This window comes from Lolium rigidum, chromosome 6, assembly GCF_022539505.1.
Source record: "Lolium rigidum isolate FL_2022 chromosome 6, APGP_CSIRO_Lrig_0.1, whole genome shotgun sequence".
Taxonomy (NCBI): Eukaryota; Viridiplantae; Streptophyta; class Magnoliopsida; order Poales; family Poaceae; genus Lolium; species Lolium rigidum.
The window spans coordinates 274,878,908-274,896,314 of NC_061513.1; the positions used below are offsets into that span (position 1 = coordinate 274,878,908).

Genomic DNA, 17,407 nt, shown 5'->3' on the forward strand with positions numbered 1-17,407 from the left:
AACTACCTAACCATACTTCCATTCTCACACTTTCAAGAAGTGTTCGGGCAAGAATTTTAAACAAAAATAAAAATTGCAGTGCAGTCAAGCATAGAGCTGATGGATGAATTAAGCACAAGTTACTTGTACTAACACATGTACAGCCGATTACTCAAACATCAAAAATGTTGTCTTAATCTTGGGTCTAGCAGTAATACAAGAAAACGTGGTACAGCCTGTAGCTTTCATCCCTTCCATGTATAACTCATAAGCTAATGAACTAGCAAAATAAACAGCTACAAAGTAGAAATCGATGGATTCCATCAGGCCTATGTACACAAAAGTAAATCCTGACACAATAATAGCAGAACCAGAGGACACACATAATTAGAAAGTTGGATAGCAGAACCAGAGGACACACAGATCAATTTTACACATCAGCCAAGCCCATAACAGGTTCCTCTTAAATTTAGTTTGTTTTTCAAAAGGCGGTCCTTGTTCAGTTTGTGAAATTATACTATCGAACCTAATATTTTATTTGGAAACTGCACCAAATCTGCAACAAAAATCGTTACTTTCCATCTTTAAGCCTTTCATGACAATAAATCAGGTTAATGCATTGCAGGGCACAAAATTGTGAAGCAAAATCTGCAGTAACCGTTAACTGCTACTGATGAACTATATATTAATACTAGCTAATCAGGACCAAAGTAAGGTACCCAAAAATAGTGACAAGTAAGGAGGGGTGTAGCTGTAGTCTCGTCCCTGGGAGCTCGTGAGTCGATGGGAGCAACAAACCTAATACTCTCTCCGTTCCATTCTATAGTGCCTATAGTTTTTTGGCACGGAAATTAGCACAAGAGTGTTCTTTACACAAGACCCCCTAGATTAGTGATTTGAGATCAGAGTAAAATGAGGGAAATCGGTAACTTCCTAAATTAACATAACAAATCCCACAAATCTCTCTGGTTGACTCTCCATATATGTGCAGCCAGGTTATATTAAGGAAATAAAAACATTGCTTCCTAAATCTAAGGAATCGTTGGGGTCATGCATTAGGAGTCTCAATTAACTGTTTCTTTTTTGTATGGATATTTTTCATGCATGTAGAGGGGATAATTGAAAAAGATCCAAGCTACAACCTTATATTCTGAAACAAATGCCAAAAATCTATAGGCATTATAGAAATGAACGGAGGGAGTACCAAATAAATTGGAGTTATAAATCTAGGGTCCACATACTGAAGAAATCGGTGGCCTCCACACTGCCACGCACGCGCACTGAGAGCGGGGAAAAGGGGAGAGCGCAAGAGCTGACCTCTGGATTGGGCGTAGATGAAAATCAGCACAAGTTGCAGCTGGGTGTGGATACCGACATCGGCAACTTCGGGACTATCAGTTGGCCACCAGATGCGAGCGCCGCCACCGGCCGAAGAGAGCTTGAGCACGTGGTTAAGGCAGGACGGTGTGGTAGTGCGCACGAATCGAGGAAGGTCGTCCTGGGCCAAATATTGGCGCTACGCCCGCGCGCCCATCAGCCCAAGTTGCGACCAACAGTTGGTCGGGGTTTGTTTACCGACCGACATTCGGACACCTATATAAAGCAATGCCGACCAATCACGCGACAACAAAGGGTGTACCATTCCCGACCAACAGTTAGTTGCTATGTACAGGCTTTTCCGACCAACGGTTTGACAGAAGCTTTTCCGACCAACATTTCGTTGGTGATGCTTTCTTTTGCCGACCAACGTCCGTCGGAAATCTAGTGCTGTGGTGTAGTGGAAGTTGGGGAAGTTGGGTCATTTTGACAGAGATAGAAGTTGCAAGTATATTGCAGCACAAAAAGATATGTTCATCTCTTAGCTTATTTGTGTTTATGTATTGTATTGGAATGTTCTGTTAGCAGTCTTGGTCCAGACTGAGGCAGATTTCTGCCATCTGGAGTTGGACTCGATGACGCTGTGGCTAGTTGTAGTTGATGATGATGCCCTGACCTCAGTCAGCTTCAGTAACAAGTATGCATAACCTTACGCTGGCGGTAGTTTTGTTCATAGACACTCACTGGAGTAGTATGTATTGTCCTCAAGAGATTGCATGTCATTAGACAACCTCAACAAATAAGCTAGAATCTGGTGCTTTAGTTAATTTGTATATTCAGATACAGTTAAGATGGATCAGATCTCAAATTATACCCTGAAAATATGAATCTTTTTGAATCTGAAACTCTTCCAGCAAAGTTTTTTTTTTGACGTGAGCAAAGTTTAATTTTCCTAATAAGGTAAGATTTTCTTTTAAGGAAAATATGAATGAATCCTTTTGCAGCGCATGGGGTAACAAGGCCGCCAGGCCCACTACACTGACAAGTTCGGCTCGTAGACAATTCTTTCCTGGGCTTCAAGGCCACAGTCTTCTTCCCGTAGAAAGAAATAACCAGAACCTCCACCGGGAGCACCTATTCACCGCATTTAGCGGGAGGGAAGGTTTGCTCCGCTCAAGGTTCTTTCTCCTGGGCCGCTTCAAACTGGCCCAATAAGCCTACTGTTTTTTTCCCACTTAGTTTGGATTTAAAATCTGAACAAAAAATTTAAACAGAACAAATTTTGAAATCAAAAAATTTAAAAACCGAACAATTTGAAAACAAAGAATTTTAAAACCAAACAAATTTGAGATTCGAACAAATTTCGAATTTGAACAAATTTCGAATTTGAACAAATTTCGAATTTGAACAAATTTCGAATTTGAATTTAAACATTTTCAGATTTATTTTTTGTTCAGATTCTGAAAAAATTCAGAATAAAGAATTTCATATGGAACAAAATTCATATTTGAACAAATTTTAAATTTGAACAAATTTCAATTTCGAACATCTTTTGAATTCGAACAACTTTCAAATTTAAACGAATTTATAATATGAACATTTTTAAAATCAGAACAAAAAAATTCTGAACAAATTTCGAAATCAGTAAAAAAACCGAAAACAAACAATCCAAAACTGAAAAAACCTGGAAACCTCAGAAAAAACCGGAAAACGAAGAAAAAGCCCGTATGTGATAAGGGCTACTGAGCCGGCCCAGCCCATCCGTCGCTTGAGCGGGAGCGATTCGCTCCCGCAATAGGCGGCGAATAGGGATTGCCACCTCCACCAGTCTCCCTGGCAGTGGCGGCGCTCGTCCCCGCTTCCCGTCGCCGCCGGCGCCGCCACGCCGCCGCCTGCGCCATGCTCCGCCTCCGTAGCTCCATCCTCACCCACCTCCTCTATTCTCCGGCCACCTCTCCCAGCTCCTCGGTCCATCGCCTTCTCTCCGCAGCCGCCCCACGCATTCCTCCAAGCCCTGGCTTCGCCGTGGACTACCTCGTCGAGAACTGCGGCCTCACTCGGCCGCAAGCCCTTAAGGCCTCCACTAAGATCTCCCACCTCAAATCCCCCTGCAACCCCGATGCCGTCCTCGCCTTCCTCTCCGGTCTAGGATTCTCCACCGCCGACGTCGCCGTCCTCGTCGCCAAGGACCCGAAGTTCCTCTGCACTCGAGTGGAGACAACTGTGGGACCTAACGTCGTCGAGCTCACCGCCCTCGGCTTCTCGTAGACTGAGATTGCGAGCCTCGTCTCGCTCATCCCCGCCTCCTTCCGCCGCAGATCCATCGTCTCCAACGTGCCCTACTACCTGTCCCTCCTCGGTTCATACGAGAACCTCCTCCGGGTACTCAAGAATAGCTCCACCCTCCTCTTCGTCAGCCTCGAAAAGGTGGTCAAACCCAACGTCGCCTTCCTGCGGGAGTGCGCGCGGGCTAGATCACTGTGATATTGCCAAGCTGTGCATCTCCTGGCCACGGTTGATCAGCACCAACCTAGAGCGCGTCCATGCGGCGGTGGCATGCGCCGAAAGTATTGGCGTGCCGCGTGGGTCTCGGATGTTCAGGCAGGCGCTGCGCGCTGTTTCATTCCTCAGCAAAGAGAAGGTCACCGCCCAAGTGGACTACTTGAAGAACACGCTCGGGTGGTCGGATGCCGAGGTGGGCATTGCTGTTTCTAAGCTTCCGATGCTGCTGGTGAGATCTAAGGGCATTCTACATATTCTGTCAGAATTCCTTATCTCTGAGGTGGGGTTGGAACCGGCCTACATTGCTCATCGGCCAGCATTGCTCACTTATAGCCTGGAGGGCCGGCTTAGGCCACGGTACTATGTTGTCAAGTTTCTCAAGGAAAGTGGACTGCTAGGTCGGGACAGGAGCTTTTTTCCCGCTGTCACGGTGACCGAGAGGGTATTCATGGAGAAGTACATCATCCCCCACGATGAAGCTGCACCAAACCTTGCCGAAGACTATGCTGCCGCTTGTAAAGGGGAAGTGCCTGCTAGATTCATATTTGCTTGAACCAAGAACGATGTATTGGATTTTTTAAATGCGTACTACAGTCTACACAACCAAGATTTCTCTCTGAGCCGTAAGCTGGTTTGGCTAGTGCTAACTGAAAGTTGATATTTGATTTGCTAGTCCTGTTATGTCTAATACATCAGTCAGTAGAGAAGAAAACATGGTATGGTTGTGAACTTGTTAATCCTCATGTTATATTGACACCCATGTTGGAACTAAATGTGTGTGAAACCAGGCCATTCTGCAAATGTATTGAACTATCAATGAGTAGTAGTATGTCTGCACTATTGTTTTCTACTGATATGGATTATGGAAGCAGCAGAGTGTTCGCAAATGGTCCTTGCAGTTTCCAGTGCATCCTCGAATCTATCTTTCCATGAAAGTAGTTCCTCAGTTTCCAGACCTTTCTTTTTGTCGGGAACAATTTTGTACTTATTGATGACCATAACATATTGATCACTGCCGAGGGTGCAGTTTTGATTTAGTTTGTTGGTTGCTTGCTATGGTTCATGTATCTTTGTCTGAAGAGATTAAATGGTGTGAAAGTAGTTAATGTTTTACTAGTTTGTATCTGTTTTCTCCTTTATAATTCTCCGGTATTTTTCTGTGCCTACTGGCTGATACTTTCAATTATAGGGACAATTGTTGTCAAAACTGAATAATGCAGTAGTACAATTTCTGAAATACCACCTACCATCTCCTCAAGATACTAAGGGTCTATGGCTAGTAGATACCAAGCCTGCTCAGGTTTACACTAATCAAGGTTATATGTTCTTTATGCCTAAAAAGCTAACATGTCTGAATATTGTTATGTTATCGATTTTCATCTTTTCATCACTAAACCAATTCTGTTTTTCTCAGTTATATCGAATGTCCCCTCTTTATCAGTAAATTTCTAGTTAAATCTTATTTTTTAGTGACAGACAAGTTTTGAGTGTTAGATAGTACACAGTTTTAGAATCTTGTAGAATTTCAAATACATGAATAGTAGAGATGGTGTGTACATCAAATTTAAGAATCAAACTAGCTGTGTGGGGGGTGGATGGTGCACATTTGTCTGTTCCTGATGTGGGGTTGTAGAAGTTGGAAGAAATGAGATCTCAGATATGTGCTTGCAGTAATTGAAATGGAGATGGTGGTGAAGAACTTTGCTCTGAAACGAAGATCAGTTGTGTACTTGTGTTTTTCTTCTCTGGTGCATTAGTGCATACCTTGTGGTTATACAAATAAGATTAATTCAATCCTAGCGAGGGACTGACGGGAAGGGGTCAATTGGATGAAGTAACATACCAGGTGAGAAGATGGGTAGTTTCTGCTCAAACTGATACTACTTTGCTCGTAGGCTGCTGCACAAGAGGTCCACATTCTATATCTGGCAGAAGAAAAGAGGTTCTTCTGTGTGGGTGGGTGGGGGGCTGCAGTCATACTTGCTTTACCACTTGGTGATAAGGATTGTTTAGCTTAATTTAATTTTTTCTTTCATTTGTAGCAGTTTGCTTGATTTGAATGTCAGTTTCCATTCCCTAAATCAGTTTTCTTTCTCCTTCATTTGACACTGTAGTTCTATGTGGATAACGTGAAGGAAACACCTCATTCCACTTTATATTTCAGTTACATTTGCTAACTTTTTGTGCCTTCTTGTTGCTGGTTAACCTTGAGAACAGCATCAACATAAATTATGGAGGAGTCGGTACTGTAGTTCTACCAACGTTTCTGATCTTGCAGATGTTCTTATTGCAATATAAATTATTGAACCATTGTTTCTGGTCTTGCAGAAAATTCTGCTTCCCTTTGGCTTCCCTTCCTGCGAGAGACTAAGACTTTGAAGTTGGTACTGTAGTGTTACCACTGCATCAATTTGTGTTCAGCTGCTGTTTGTAACCAAAGTCTAAGCCCTATTTGAATTATCCACCTCAGTAGTATGTGAATTGTGTTTGACCATCCTCAGACATCTTTAGGGCAGTGTAGGTGTTACCTCTTGTACTCCGTTGCATGGATCTTTGTCATGAACGTTTAGCATGTGTTCGCCTCAGTTTTTGGATGGCGGTGGTTATCTTAGCCTCATACAGGGGTAATGTAACATGATGCTGTATCTGCATCTTTATCTCCGGATAATCGAATCAAACTTCAGCAGCACAACACATGTAGAAATTGGGATGTTTCAGACATGCTATGTTTTAACTTATCATGTTCTCACACGTTATTTCTTAATTGAGGTCTCTGTTTCTGAGTTGAATCAACTCGTAAGTATTTCATATTTCGTATTCAAAATGAAATGTCACACCAGATGTTAAAAATCTCTTTTAATTGGCGGGGATTGATATGATATTAACCATTAATATTTTCTTGTATTGCGGTGCATGGGCTGTAAATATTCAAAGAGACAGCCATGCATTTTTTATTGGACACTGCGTAGAGTGAATAAATTGGAAGAAGGACATTACAAATTTATGCAGGTATGTGAATAGAATTTATCTTTTTTACTTACTTTTAGCTGGAAATGTTTACAAGGGCGCATGACATAAGTTTTGACTAGTAAATAGTAATGCTATTGAATAATGTTACTTGTATAGTTCTTTTTTTTGTGATCCAGCAGATTTATATTGATTCATCAGCTAGATTAAAATCTTTCTCTATACATGGGGCAGCACTAGCAGGAGCCTGGACATGCCAGGTGCAACCTGGATTGGCAGCAGATGCATCCTTCACCATATAGTGAGCAGCAATATTGGCCTCCCTCTTTACAAAGGTGAATCAGAAGCAATAAAACCCCCACCTATCGCTTATATTTCATTGAGAAGTGGTAGCACCTCCGATCTGTTCTTCTCTCCTGTCTTCCACAGCTCGATCAGATCACAATGCCGGCGGCCATTGAAGACAGGTAGATGATTTATTATGAGCACACTGTTACCTTTTTATTCCACTGTCTATAGGCCATAGTCCATCAGCATGGCCCTTCCACAGTTCAAAAAAAAGGCATGGCCTTTGCAAGATCATATAATGGCCAGTGTTTTACATTTTATACTTTTACTTATCAACTAATATACGCTAATATCCACCAGGATATGGTGACTTGCTATACTACAAGACTCTCGCGTGACGTACACAAACGGCTAAACCTAGCCACTACTTGCCTTTTCCCCTCCTTCGCCATCACCCCCTTCCGCCGCCACTGAGTAAATCAAGTGAAGCCTGTCTCGTTAGCGACGACGGGGCCTTTCCTCTTTGCACATGGAGCGGAGGATCATCAAGAGTTCACGCTGATCATCTCCGTGGATGGCTTCCGAGTGGCGCGGGTTGCCAGAGGCATCTTGCCTGGTGGTATGGTTCTAGGTCGTAGGCCTCAAGTGAGGTGGCATCAGCTGGCATTGTGCTTTTGGATGGCTTTCCGCACGGTGGTGGTGCATCGGTGAGCAGTGCATCGACTCAAACACGTTGCGGAGGTTGGTAGCTGTTGCGTCGGTGGGTGAGGCAGTATGTTTGGGGGCCTTAGGCGGGTCTACTTCGGCTAGGTGGAGGTGAACTATGACCCGAGAAAAGTATAGTTTCGTTTATTTGACCAGATTCGGCGACATCCGCAAATGAGGTACACCTTCGTGGAGGCGTCTTTGTGGTGTTGTGTTCGTTTCTCTTCCAGGGCATTGGAAGGAAAACTTCGATCTAGGTTCTCTTAGACCGATTAACATGTTGACTTCGATTCCGTGTTGTGTTTTGTCGAGATACAAAATTGAACTAGTGCACGACATTGACACAAAAAAAATGTAATAAAAAGTGCATTTGCACACCGTGTCGGTGTGCACCTGTGGGGGTGTGACACATGTCAAGCTTATGGCCTCGGTAATCTCCCTCTCTAAGATAGGGGCCCATAGGTTACGGCTTGCATCTGCGTCACATCTATCGGTTTTGGTTGTATACATTTGAATCTGCTGACCATCCCTGCCGGCTGGTGAACGCTGTGCCCCGGTAGCAAAATATAAACAGGTTCCACGTCTGCTAACTAAGCGATGTGGTACAAAACAAAAAACGTTACGGTGTCGCAACGAGTCCCGCTGATACGAACCAGACACAGGCCCGGTAGTCTGCCAGCCTCGGCCCGTACTGGCCCAATAAGCGCGATCCCATCGCCGGCAGGCTCGCGCAACATGGACTGAGGCCCGGTAGACTTCCAGCCTCGGCCCGTACTGCCCCAACAAGCGCCAGCCCATCGACCATCGTCGTCTACGTCAGCCGCTGCCGCCGGCAGCGGCAGGCGGCGCGTACAGCCGTCAAGAGCTACGAAGATTTTTCCCCAACTCGTGGCCGGTCCTCAACAGACCAGCAGGCAGCCGCTGATCCGTCATCGGAACGGCTCGATCTCGCCGATCTTGCGGTCAGCCGGCTCTTCTGCAACATGGTTTACATCAAGTCCAAGCGCACCTCCAAGTTCATGGCGCACGGACGACAAGACTGGCCGACCGCTGCATCTCCGCCGAAAATTTCGGTAACCGCCCCTGCCCCCTCGATCCCCTCCCCCTCTCTGCGAATTGGCTTGGATTCAATCCAAATCCTTGCAATTTAGCTCGGGGTTGATGATTGATTATGTTAAAAGGGTATATAATTATATTTTCTCTTCGTTGGACCTATCTTCTAGACTTGTAGTGCTCGCTGGACCTACCTTGTTCAGTTCACCGAATAATGTTAATATATGTCCCTCCATATGCATGTATGATTGTATCTCAACAGGTTCTTGAAACTGTATGAAGTATAATAGTTCAGACTTGTTCTTGGTACTCGACCACTTGTTCATGTATTTAAACTCATTGTTGATAACTCAAAATACAATTTTTTTTGCTGTTTATAATTAGAGGGCTATGAGTTGGTGGTCATTTTGTATGTTTTCTTGTTTTGATGGAGTCAAATTTACTGTTCATATCATTCAATTCAATTAATTTTAATTAGATAGTTATGCTGAAATTTTGAGGTCTATCGAAGGCCCGTAGCAGATTCATTACGAGCAATACCATTGCCGTTTGCTCAAATTTGTGATTGATTGTGTTAAACACTTAAACGGATATAGCTCAAATTCAACTCCATATAATTTAGCTCAAATTCGTGATTGATTGTGTTAAACAGTTAAACGGATATAGCAAGGGAAAGGTGACTCCTAAATCCTATCTCTAGTTCAGGTCCACGGCTACCTATTTGGGATGAACTTAACTGATTCAATCCATGATTCCATGTTGTTAGTAGGGTGAAGGTGGTGTAGTCGGAGGAGAGGATTTGGATCGGGACGACGTGATCGACGGGGAGAAAAATAAGCCCCACAAGACTGAGACCGAGGATTTTAGCAATGACTTGTTGTTGCACTCGTCGCCCCTCCGGAGGGAGTTGTCTTAATATCAATATCTTTCTTTAACCTTTGGGAGGTCGAACCACTGAACCTATTTATTAGACCTTGGGACCGTTAGGAAGGGTGCATAATTGTGCACCTCCTCCTTCCACCCATGTTTAGTAAAATTGGCTTCTAGCTCGAATGTGTGATCAATGACTTTAATGTGTAATTATTTGATACGGTAATATGGTAAATTGGTGTACATAGTCGGTAGGCGATTCCACACAATAAGTTAAGAAAGAGTAGAGCCAATCTTTAAATTATAATTTTGCTAACTGATCTGAACATAGAATTCACTAAGTGCCTCTATTGCGACCATTTACATCGTAAAAGTTCAATTTCTTCGCACAGTTTTATATCACCTTGTTTTATGTTTGTGATCGAATGTGTTCATGTTGTTTTTTGTACCTTCCCTTGAACTACTAATGTTGCAATGTGAGTTTGATCATCTTGGAACTACTTCAGACAAGAAGTACTTGTTCCAAATATCCGTTTTAATATGTGAAAAAGCTTTCTCCATTTTCATATGGTACACATCTTGGCATTTTATCAATGCCAAGATATCAAATATAGTGTACAGGTAATATTCTTTGACGTGGATCATACATTCATACTGGCTTGGGTAAGTTACTGTGAGTCGTTGGGACTGATGTCGAGTTGCCTGCTCACTGGAGCTATAAACAGTTCTCAGTGTCATCAATATCTTATTCTGTCATAAGTAAACAGTGGCTAATACCCGACGACTCCAAACTGATTTTTTTCGCGAAAACGCAAAAAGCTTTGCGTTTCGATTCATTGATAGAAAAAGGAGTTTACATAACAAGCCTAAGACAAGGCCGAGACACCCACACACACACACCCAACACTCAAAACGAGACTACGACAAAGTGCCGAAATCCGTCGAGTGCTTCTCTAAGATGCTACAGAGAGAGCTCCTCCGCTAAACAGGACCCATGCCGGTGAAAGCCGCAGTGCTTGTGCATCGACGAAATTACCAAGAACCTGCCATCCGCAGCCAAGACGCGTACCACCCGGATCCCGCGAGTCCACCACGGCTCACTGGGGGCATTGCTGCTCCGGCCTCAGCCCAAATCCGGGGACGCCGTCGGCGCAGCAGCTAGCTCCCAGCAACCTCACCAAACGTGCAAGCGTGCCAGCAGCCCGCAATCAAGCACAGAGGCCAGCCCACCACTGCACATCCAGAGGCATGCTTGCGCTGTCCGAGGAAGATCCTCGTCGCGCAAGCCACCGCGATACCGCTCAAGAGGCTAGCGCGTCACCTGCATCGCAAGGCGCCTCCCATGTGGCCAGCACAGAGATCCACGAGGAAGGACTACGGCCTGAACTCAAAGCTCCAAAGATGACGCCTCCATGGAGGGTACGACGTCAAAGACGCCGCCGTCACCCGATTTGGCATGCCAAATCTAAGGTTTTCACCCGGAACCTGAGACCCTAGGCGAGGGAGATGCCGGAACTCCTCGATGACGCCACAGAGGAAACGGCGCCCGCAGGCGTCGCCGTCACCGGCCCCGAAAGGCAGGGCTTTCGCCCGGAGAATGGTACCTCACCACCGCAAGCACTGTCCGCTCTTCGCCCAGAGCTCACGCGCTGACCTAATCAAGGGAGGACTCGCAAGCAGGTCTGCGCGCATCCACCTCAGAGAGGCATCGCCGGCCACCCAGCACCGCCCACCGCGCCGCCAGCGCCGCACGGGCGCCCTGAGCCACCACGCCAAGATGGCGCTAGGCTAAGCTCAACCCGGCCAGAGCAGCAACACCCTGCGCTCGGAGCCGAGGAGGACGGGCGTGGAGCAGGTGGGTGACCGCACCCGGCGCGAGGTGCCCGGAACGGCCAGGGCCCGCCTTCCCGGATCGGGCCCGAAGGGCCCGGATCTGGGCCGGCCGACCCGCGCCGCCACGGCGCCAACTCCGGCCGCCCAGCACCGTCGCCGACATCCCAGCGCCGTCGCCGTCATCTACAGCGCCGTCGCCGCCTTTCCCAGCGCCGTCGCCGTCGCTGGGCAGCCATGGAGCTCCTGCCGCCGCCGTCGGGTTTACCCGCGCCCCTACAGACATGCGGTTGGTGGAGATGCCCGCCGCCGGCGGCACCGCGCGGGCTTTGCCCGGCGGCTCCCGCCACCGGCGGCGGAGGAGGGGGCGGAGTGGGTCTGGGGCGGAGGAGGGATTAGGGTTCCGCCCTGACTCGCCCGCGGGGACGAGCCAGGAGCGGGGCGGTCTGGGGTCGGGGCTCTCTCACTCCAAACTGATTTTGTATGGAATAATATAATATCTATTGGAAGTTCACACACAGAAGGTGCTGTACTGTATAGCCTTTCTGCTACGTTACATTTCCCACTCCTACATGTTGTTCTTTGCAGAGTTATGGTTTGTGTGTAACTAGAATCTGTGGTTAGAGAAGATCTGTAACATTTTGAGTGCCACATTCAAAGATCTTAAGACCTGCCAGCAAACGCCCAGCCAAAGATGTTTCTCCTGGAGGAATATTTTTGGAATCATTGTATAACAGTAGCTGTTATATTTTGCTCTTAGCTATTGTTAGGCTACTATCAAACTCGGGGAACTTCAAATTGTTAACCGAACTATGCAAATTTGTCCCAAGGAATTATGCTAACTGGAAGAAACAACGGGTAAATTGTTTTTGATGTACATATACTTTTATTTTGTGACAAAGTGGTACTCAATAATAACAAAGTGTTACGAGACGAGCATAAAAGTCATTGTCCTTTAGAAAATGAACTCTTCAGATCACTACTACATGTTGCTCTTTTGAAGTAATGTCACAGTTTATTTGTTACCACTTTGAGTATATGCATTTATAAATGTAATTTATATAGAGCTTGAGAACTTTCATTGGGATGATTTTGGATTCTTTTGAACATGAACGTAATTTGAACAATACTGCTAACTTCTCTGATTTCACAACCTTTCGAGATTGTAGTTAGATTAGAATTTCTTTTGGGGTACTCAACATAGAATGATATATTTTTGAAGTCCATGGTTCTTCGCAAGCAAAGACACCTAGTAATAGTAAAGACAAGTAATCACACAATGATGGGCGAATCAGGTTGTACATACACCCTATCTTATTAGTCTCCTCCAAAACGGTGCAGGGAAAACACAGCGTGGTTCCTATCCTGAGCACAGAACTCAAGATCGTAATCGTCAGTGGAGTCAAAGGGGAGTCTCAGTGTCTCAAGCCTAGAACACCTTGCCATCATATCGTCCCCCATCGCGATGTTGAAACAATGGCGGATATCGAGCGACTCCAGCTGCACGCAGCTGTCGAGGATGGACGCCAAACCACTCGTGCTAACGGTTTGAGCAAAGAGCTGCAATGAACGGAGTCCACGCATCCCCTTGATCCCCTCGACTTCACTGTCGACTTCACGTCTGATCCAGTTCCATCTGAAGAAGGACGGGCTGCTCAGTCGAAATCTCCTCAGGCGCGGGCAAGAGTTTCCAACGACTATGCATGTTCGTGAGAAGCTTCCAGGGTAGCAGTTTGAGATCTCAAGCTCCTCAAGCATATGGAACCTTGCTATGTCACTGATGAGGTGCCTATCGGCGATTCTTTCGCAAGAGATGATACGCAGGCTCTTCAACCAGAGCGCCCTGCGGAAAAATAAGGCAAAACATATTTGATCTCACGTTGGCTCCAGGAAAATCAACAAAAATTGGTTTTGTTCCATTAAAATCATGAGCTAGGGAGCTTAGGTGGAGCATGAAAGTGCACAAGAAACACTCACGAGTCCTCCAGGAGAGACATGACACGTTCGTCGACGGTACCGTCTCCCCAAAACGCCTCACACCTGCCCCGGGAGCGCCGGACGGCCGCGTACGCCATGAGGCGGAGGGACCAACGGGTAGAGTCGTCGACGCGTTGGTGGCGGAAGTCGATGTGCCGCCATAGCGCCGGCTCGTCTCGCGCTGCGCGGTGCCAGGTGCGGCACACCAGCTCAGGCCCACGGAGGACATCGACATGGTGCAGTTTCTCGAGCACTAGCAGCAGCGCGTCCCGCGGCAGCTCCGCCCAGTCTCTGGCCTTCCGAGATCCTCTGCCATCATCTTGAACTCCGCCGGCCAAAGTCCGTGAGGACGGCCCTGAAGGAGGATTGAAGATGACTGGATGAGGAGGATGGTGTGGCGTTGCCATGGCATGGACGAAGCATGTACTCGCAGTCAAGTAGAACGGCCGGCTGGCGTGTAATCCTGAATAGTTTATGTGTGCTGACCAGACACAGCTAGCAAAATTATGTTCTTTCTTGTAGGAAGCTAGCTATGTTACAGCGGCATCTTAGTAATCTACGCCACATCGGAGGTGACGTGCATGTAGCTCGCGCGCTAACCGCCGTCAACTCTGACGGGCCCGCTTGTGAGCAAGTTAGGGCATCTCTAACTGATCCCAAAAACCGGTTAGAGAAGTAAAAATCGGTAAGAGACGCCGCCGCACCCATTCCTGTCGGTCGCCACTTTCGAGAAAACTCCCGTCTCCACCACCGTCTCCACCACCGCCGCACCCATTCCTGCTGGCGTCGCCACCGGTGACCGCCATACCCCACCGGCCCCACCAAGGTCCATGTGCCGCCCTCCAGGCCACCTCTCCGTCGCTCGCCACATCTCGCCGTAGCTGGAATCGACGAGGGGATCAAGTTTCCGCTAGCTGCCGCCCCGATTTCTTCCAAATGGGCCTCCATCGGCCTCAATTCGTCGCATTTGGGAGCCACCTAAGGCTGGGAAGGCAGTAGAAGGCTAGGACTATCGTCCTCAACGCCTCCCTCGGCACCATCCGACGACCAATCGCCCACCCTCGTCGATCACCTCCTCCGCCCATCAGGTGTTCGACCGAGAGGCTAGGTGAGAATTTCTAGCCGATTTTGTTTGCAATTTTATTTCTCGGTTGCAAATTTCACCCTCCTCCTCCGACGACGACGATGAGTCATCCATGATGTACTCCCTGAGCCTCTTCATCTATACGACGGCTAGGATCACAGTTTGATCGTGCATACATCAACCGGATAGAGCCGAGGGCCACGCCAAGATCGTGCGAGATTACTTCATCAAGGGTGCCACCTATCCGGAGAAGTACTAGCTTTCGCCGGAGATTACGCAAGCACAAGAGCCTCTTTCTCACCATTGCAAAAGCGGTGGAGAAGGATCGGTGAAGACAATCCCGCAGACTCTCATCGACTGGGGAAAGAAGGCTCACTTTGTCAAGGTTCAAGTGTCTACGAGGAAGGATGTCGAGTGTGCTTTCGGTGTGCTTCAGAAGAGATTTGGCATAATCAAAGGCCCTGCTGAGTATTGGAAGCCGAAGGTGCTTTGGCAAATAATGAAATGTTGCATCATCTTGCACAAAATGATCATTGAAGATGAGTGTGGCATGCCCGAGAACTTCCGGTACGTCTCCAATGGTGATCTTGTAGACGTAGCACATGATGGCAACACGATCCAAGCCTTACTCCAAGCCCAAGCACACATTGAGAACAAGGAGGTGCATTATCAGCTGCAACATGATCTTGTTGAGCATCACTCGACTCTCCATGGTGCTACCTAGTTGTGTTTGAACTATTCTCATCATTCATTGAATTTGAACCATGCACAAGTAGAAAAGAGTGCATTAGCAACGGTTTGAAGTGGCCATTTTTACCGGATGGGCAACCGGTGCAACTCATTCGGTGCTAAAGGCCCCCCCTTAGCACCGGTTCAGTTGCGAACCGGTGCTAAAGGGGCACCACGTGGCCCGCAGAGGAGCGCCCGGGTGGAGGATCTTTATCACCGGTTCGTAACACTGCCGCGGCAGCGTTTTGGGGCCTTTCCCTGCCGCGGCAGGGAATTGCACTAAACCGCTGCCACGGCAGAGAATTTCACCAGAACGTTGCCGCGGCAGAGTCTGCCTCCATTTGAAACACGTTATAATGCACACACATATATATATAGGAAACCATTATATTACATAAAAAAGTTATGAATATATCGATCGAAGTGACACACGTTCATGCATATATGTCTACATCAACTTCCAAAATAATTTCTATCCAAAATTGGGCGGGGGGGGGGCGCTGATGGTATACTCCGTTTGGATCTATGACTTGCTCAAGTAAGAATCCCGTGATTCTTTTGAATTGCTCGTACACGCTTTGTTGCTAGAAGACCGTCCCGCAACCGTTGGATCTAATAATTTCAAGAAGGTGGTCATCTGTGACGCACAAGGTGTTAAAATAAAATTATGAATGTTGTTTATGTACTTCAAGTTGATCTAAAATTTTGGCCCCCTGGTGGGTCGTCTGGTGAATGAACTCGCAAACATAGAATCCGCATAAATTATTTCCATCCTCTTGCCTCAAGCACTTTACGAGAATAAAGTTCAATGAAAATAATAATCAAGGATGGTAATAATGGTATTGAAACTAGAATCAATGATATGCGCGGCCTAGCTAGTAGTACTTACCGGTACAAATCTAATTTCAAGCTCTTTTTTTCACGCACCCGGAGCCTTGTTGGTGAATCGTTTCCAAGCCCTCTAGAGCATATCAGCCATGTCCCCCCCACGCCACAAGGGGTTTACTTTTCGAGTCCATGACTTCTGCTACTTCAATGACTAGCAGGATATAGTGAAACATGCGGACATATGCATAACTCATCAATTACAGTTAACACATGGAGTAAGCGAAAAAGATTTAATGTGTTCAAGACAGTAACACTCACACGAAGTTGTAAGGAAATAGTATTTTCCTTTTGTATGAGTGTTTCCTTAAGGCATGTACCAAGTTATCCTCCGTGTCCTTGGGAAAGCGTTTGAGAACATACTGTAACATCCTAATTTTAAAATTTCCAAACATCATGCATTGCATTCATATGCATCATGACATCATTGCATTTATAGGGAAAATTCAAATTTTATTTTAAAACCCCAAACCATAAAAAGGCACTTAGAGCCACTTAGGCATGTATGCCAAATTTTGATTTATAAAGTTTTTTTTGTTTTAAAAGTGGTTCCATATTGAAGTCCTTTTAAGGAATCCACAGATATTTTATTTGTATTTTTCTGAATTATCTTTGGTGCCCAAAAGGCTTTGCAAATAAAGAAAACAGAAAATAAAAAAAAGCAAAAGGAAAAGGAATAAAAAGAATGAAAGCTAGCCCAACTGGGCCGACCCAGCGGACCGCCGGCCCAGCCGGAGAACCAGCCACGCGCTCGGCCACCTCTCTATCCTCTCCTCTCTCTCTTCCTGCCGCTGGGTCCCACCTGCAAACGGGCCCCACCCGTCAGCTCCATCTTCCCCAACCTCCACCCCACTCTCTCTCTCCCACCCCGACCACCTCCCCACTTCTCCCACTCGCCCCACCCCGCTCGCCCCCCTCGGCCCCGAGCCCCTCCCCATAAAACCCCACTGTCCCTTCTTCATTTCCCCCCGCCCCGCACCCAACGACGCCGCCAGGGCGCCGCGATTCCTCGCTGGAGCCATCGTTGGAGCCGCCGCCGAGCGCGCCGCCTCCATCCGCCCTGGAGCGCCACCACGGGCCGAGCTGCGCTGCGTCGCTGCCTCCACCGGAAGCGCCGCCACGAGACGCCCCTTGTCCGCTCCTTCCTCGAGCAGGAGGACCACCAGAGCGCCACCGGGAATCGCGTCCGAGTCGCCGCCGGCGAGCCCTCCATCGCAGCCG

General features: G+C 47.0%; 1 pseudogene; it reads left to right on the plus strand.

Moving 5' to 3' along the window:
- Positions 1-3,195: 3,195 nt before the first annotated feature.
- LOC124659007 lies at positions 3,196-4,581 on the plus strand (annotated as a pseudogene).
- The last annotated feature ends 12,826 nt before the right edge of the window (positions 4,582-17,407 follow it).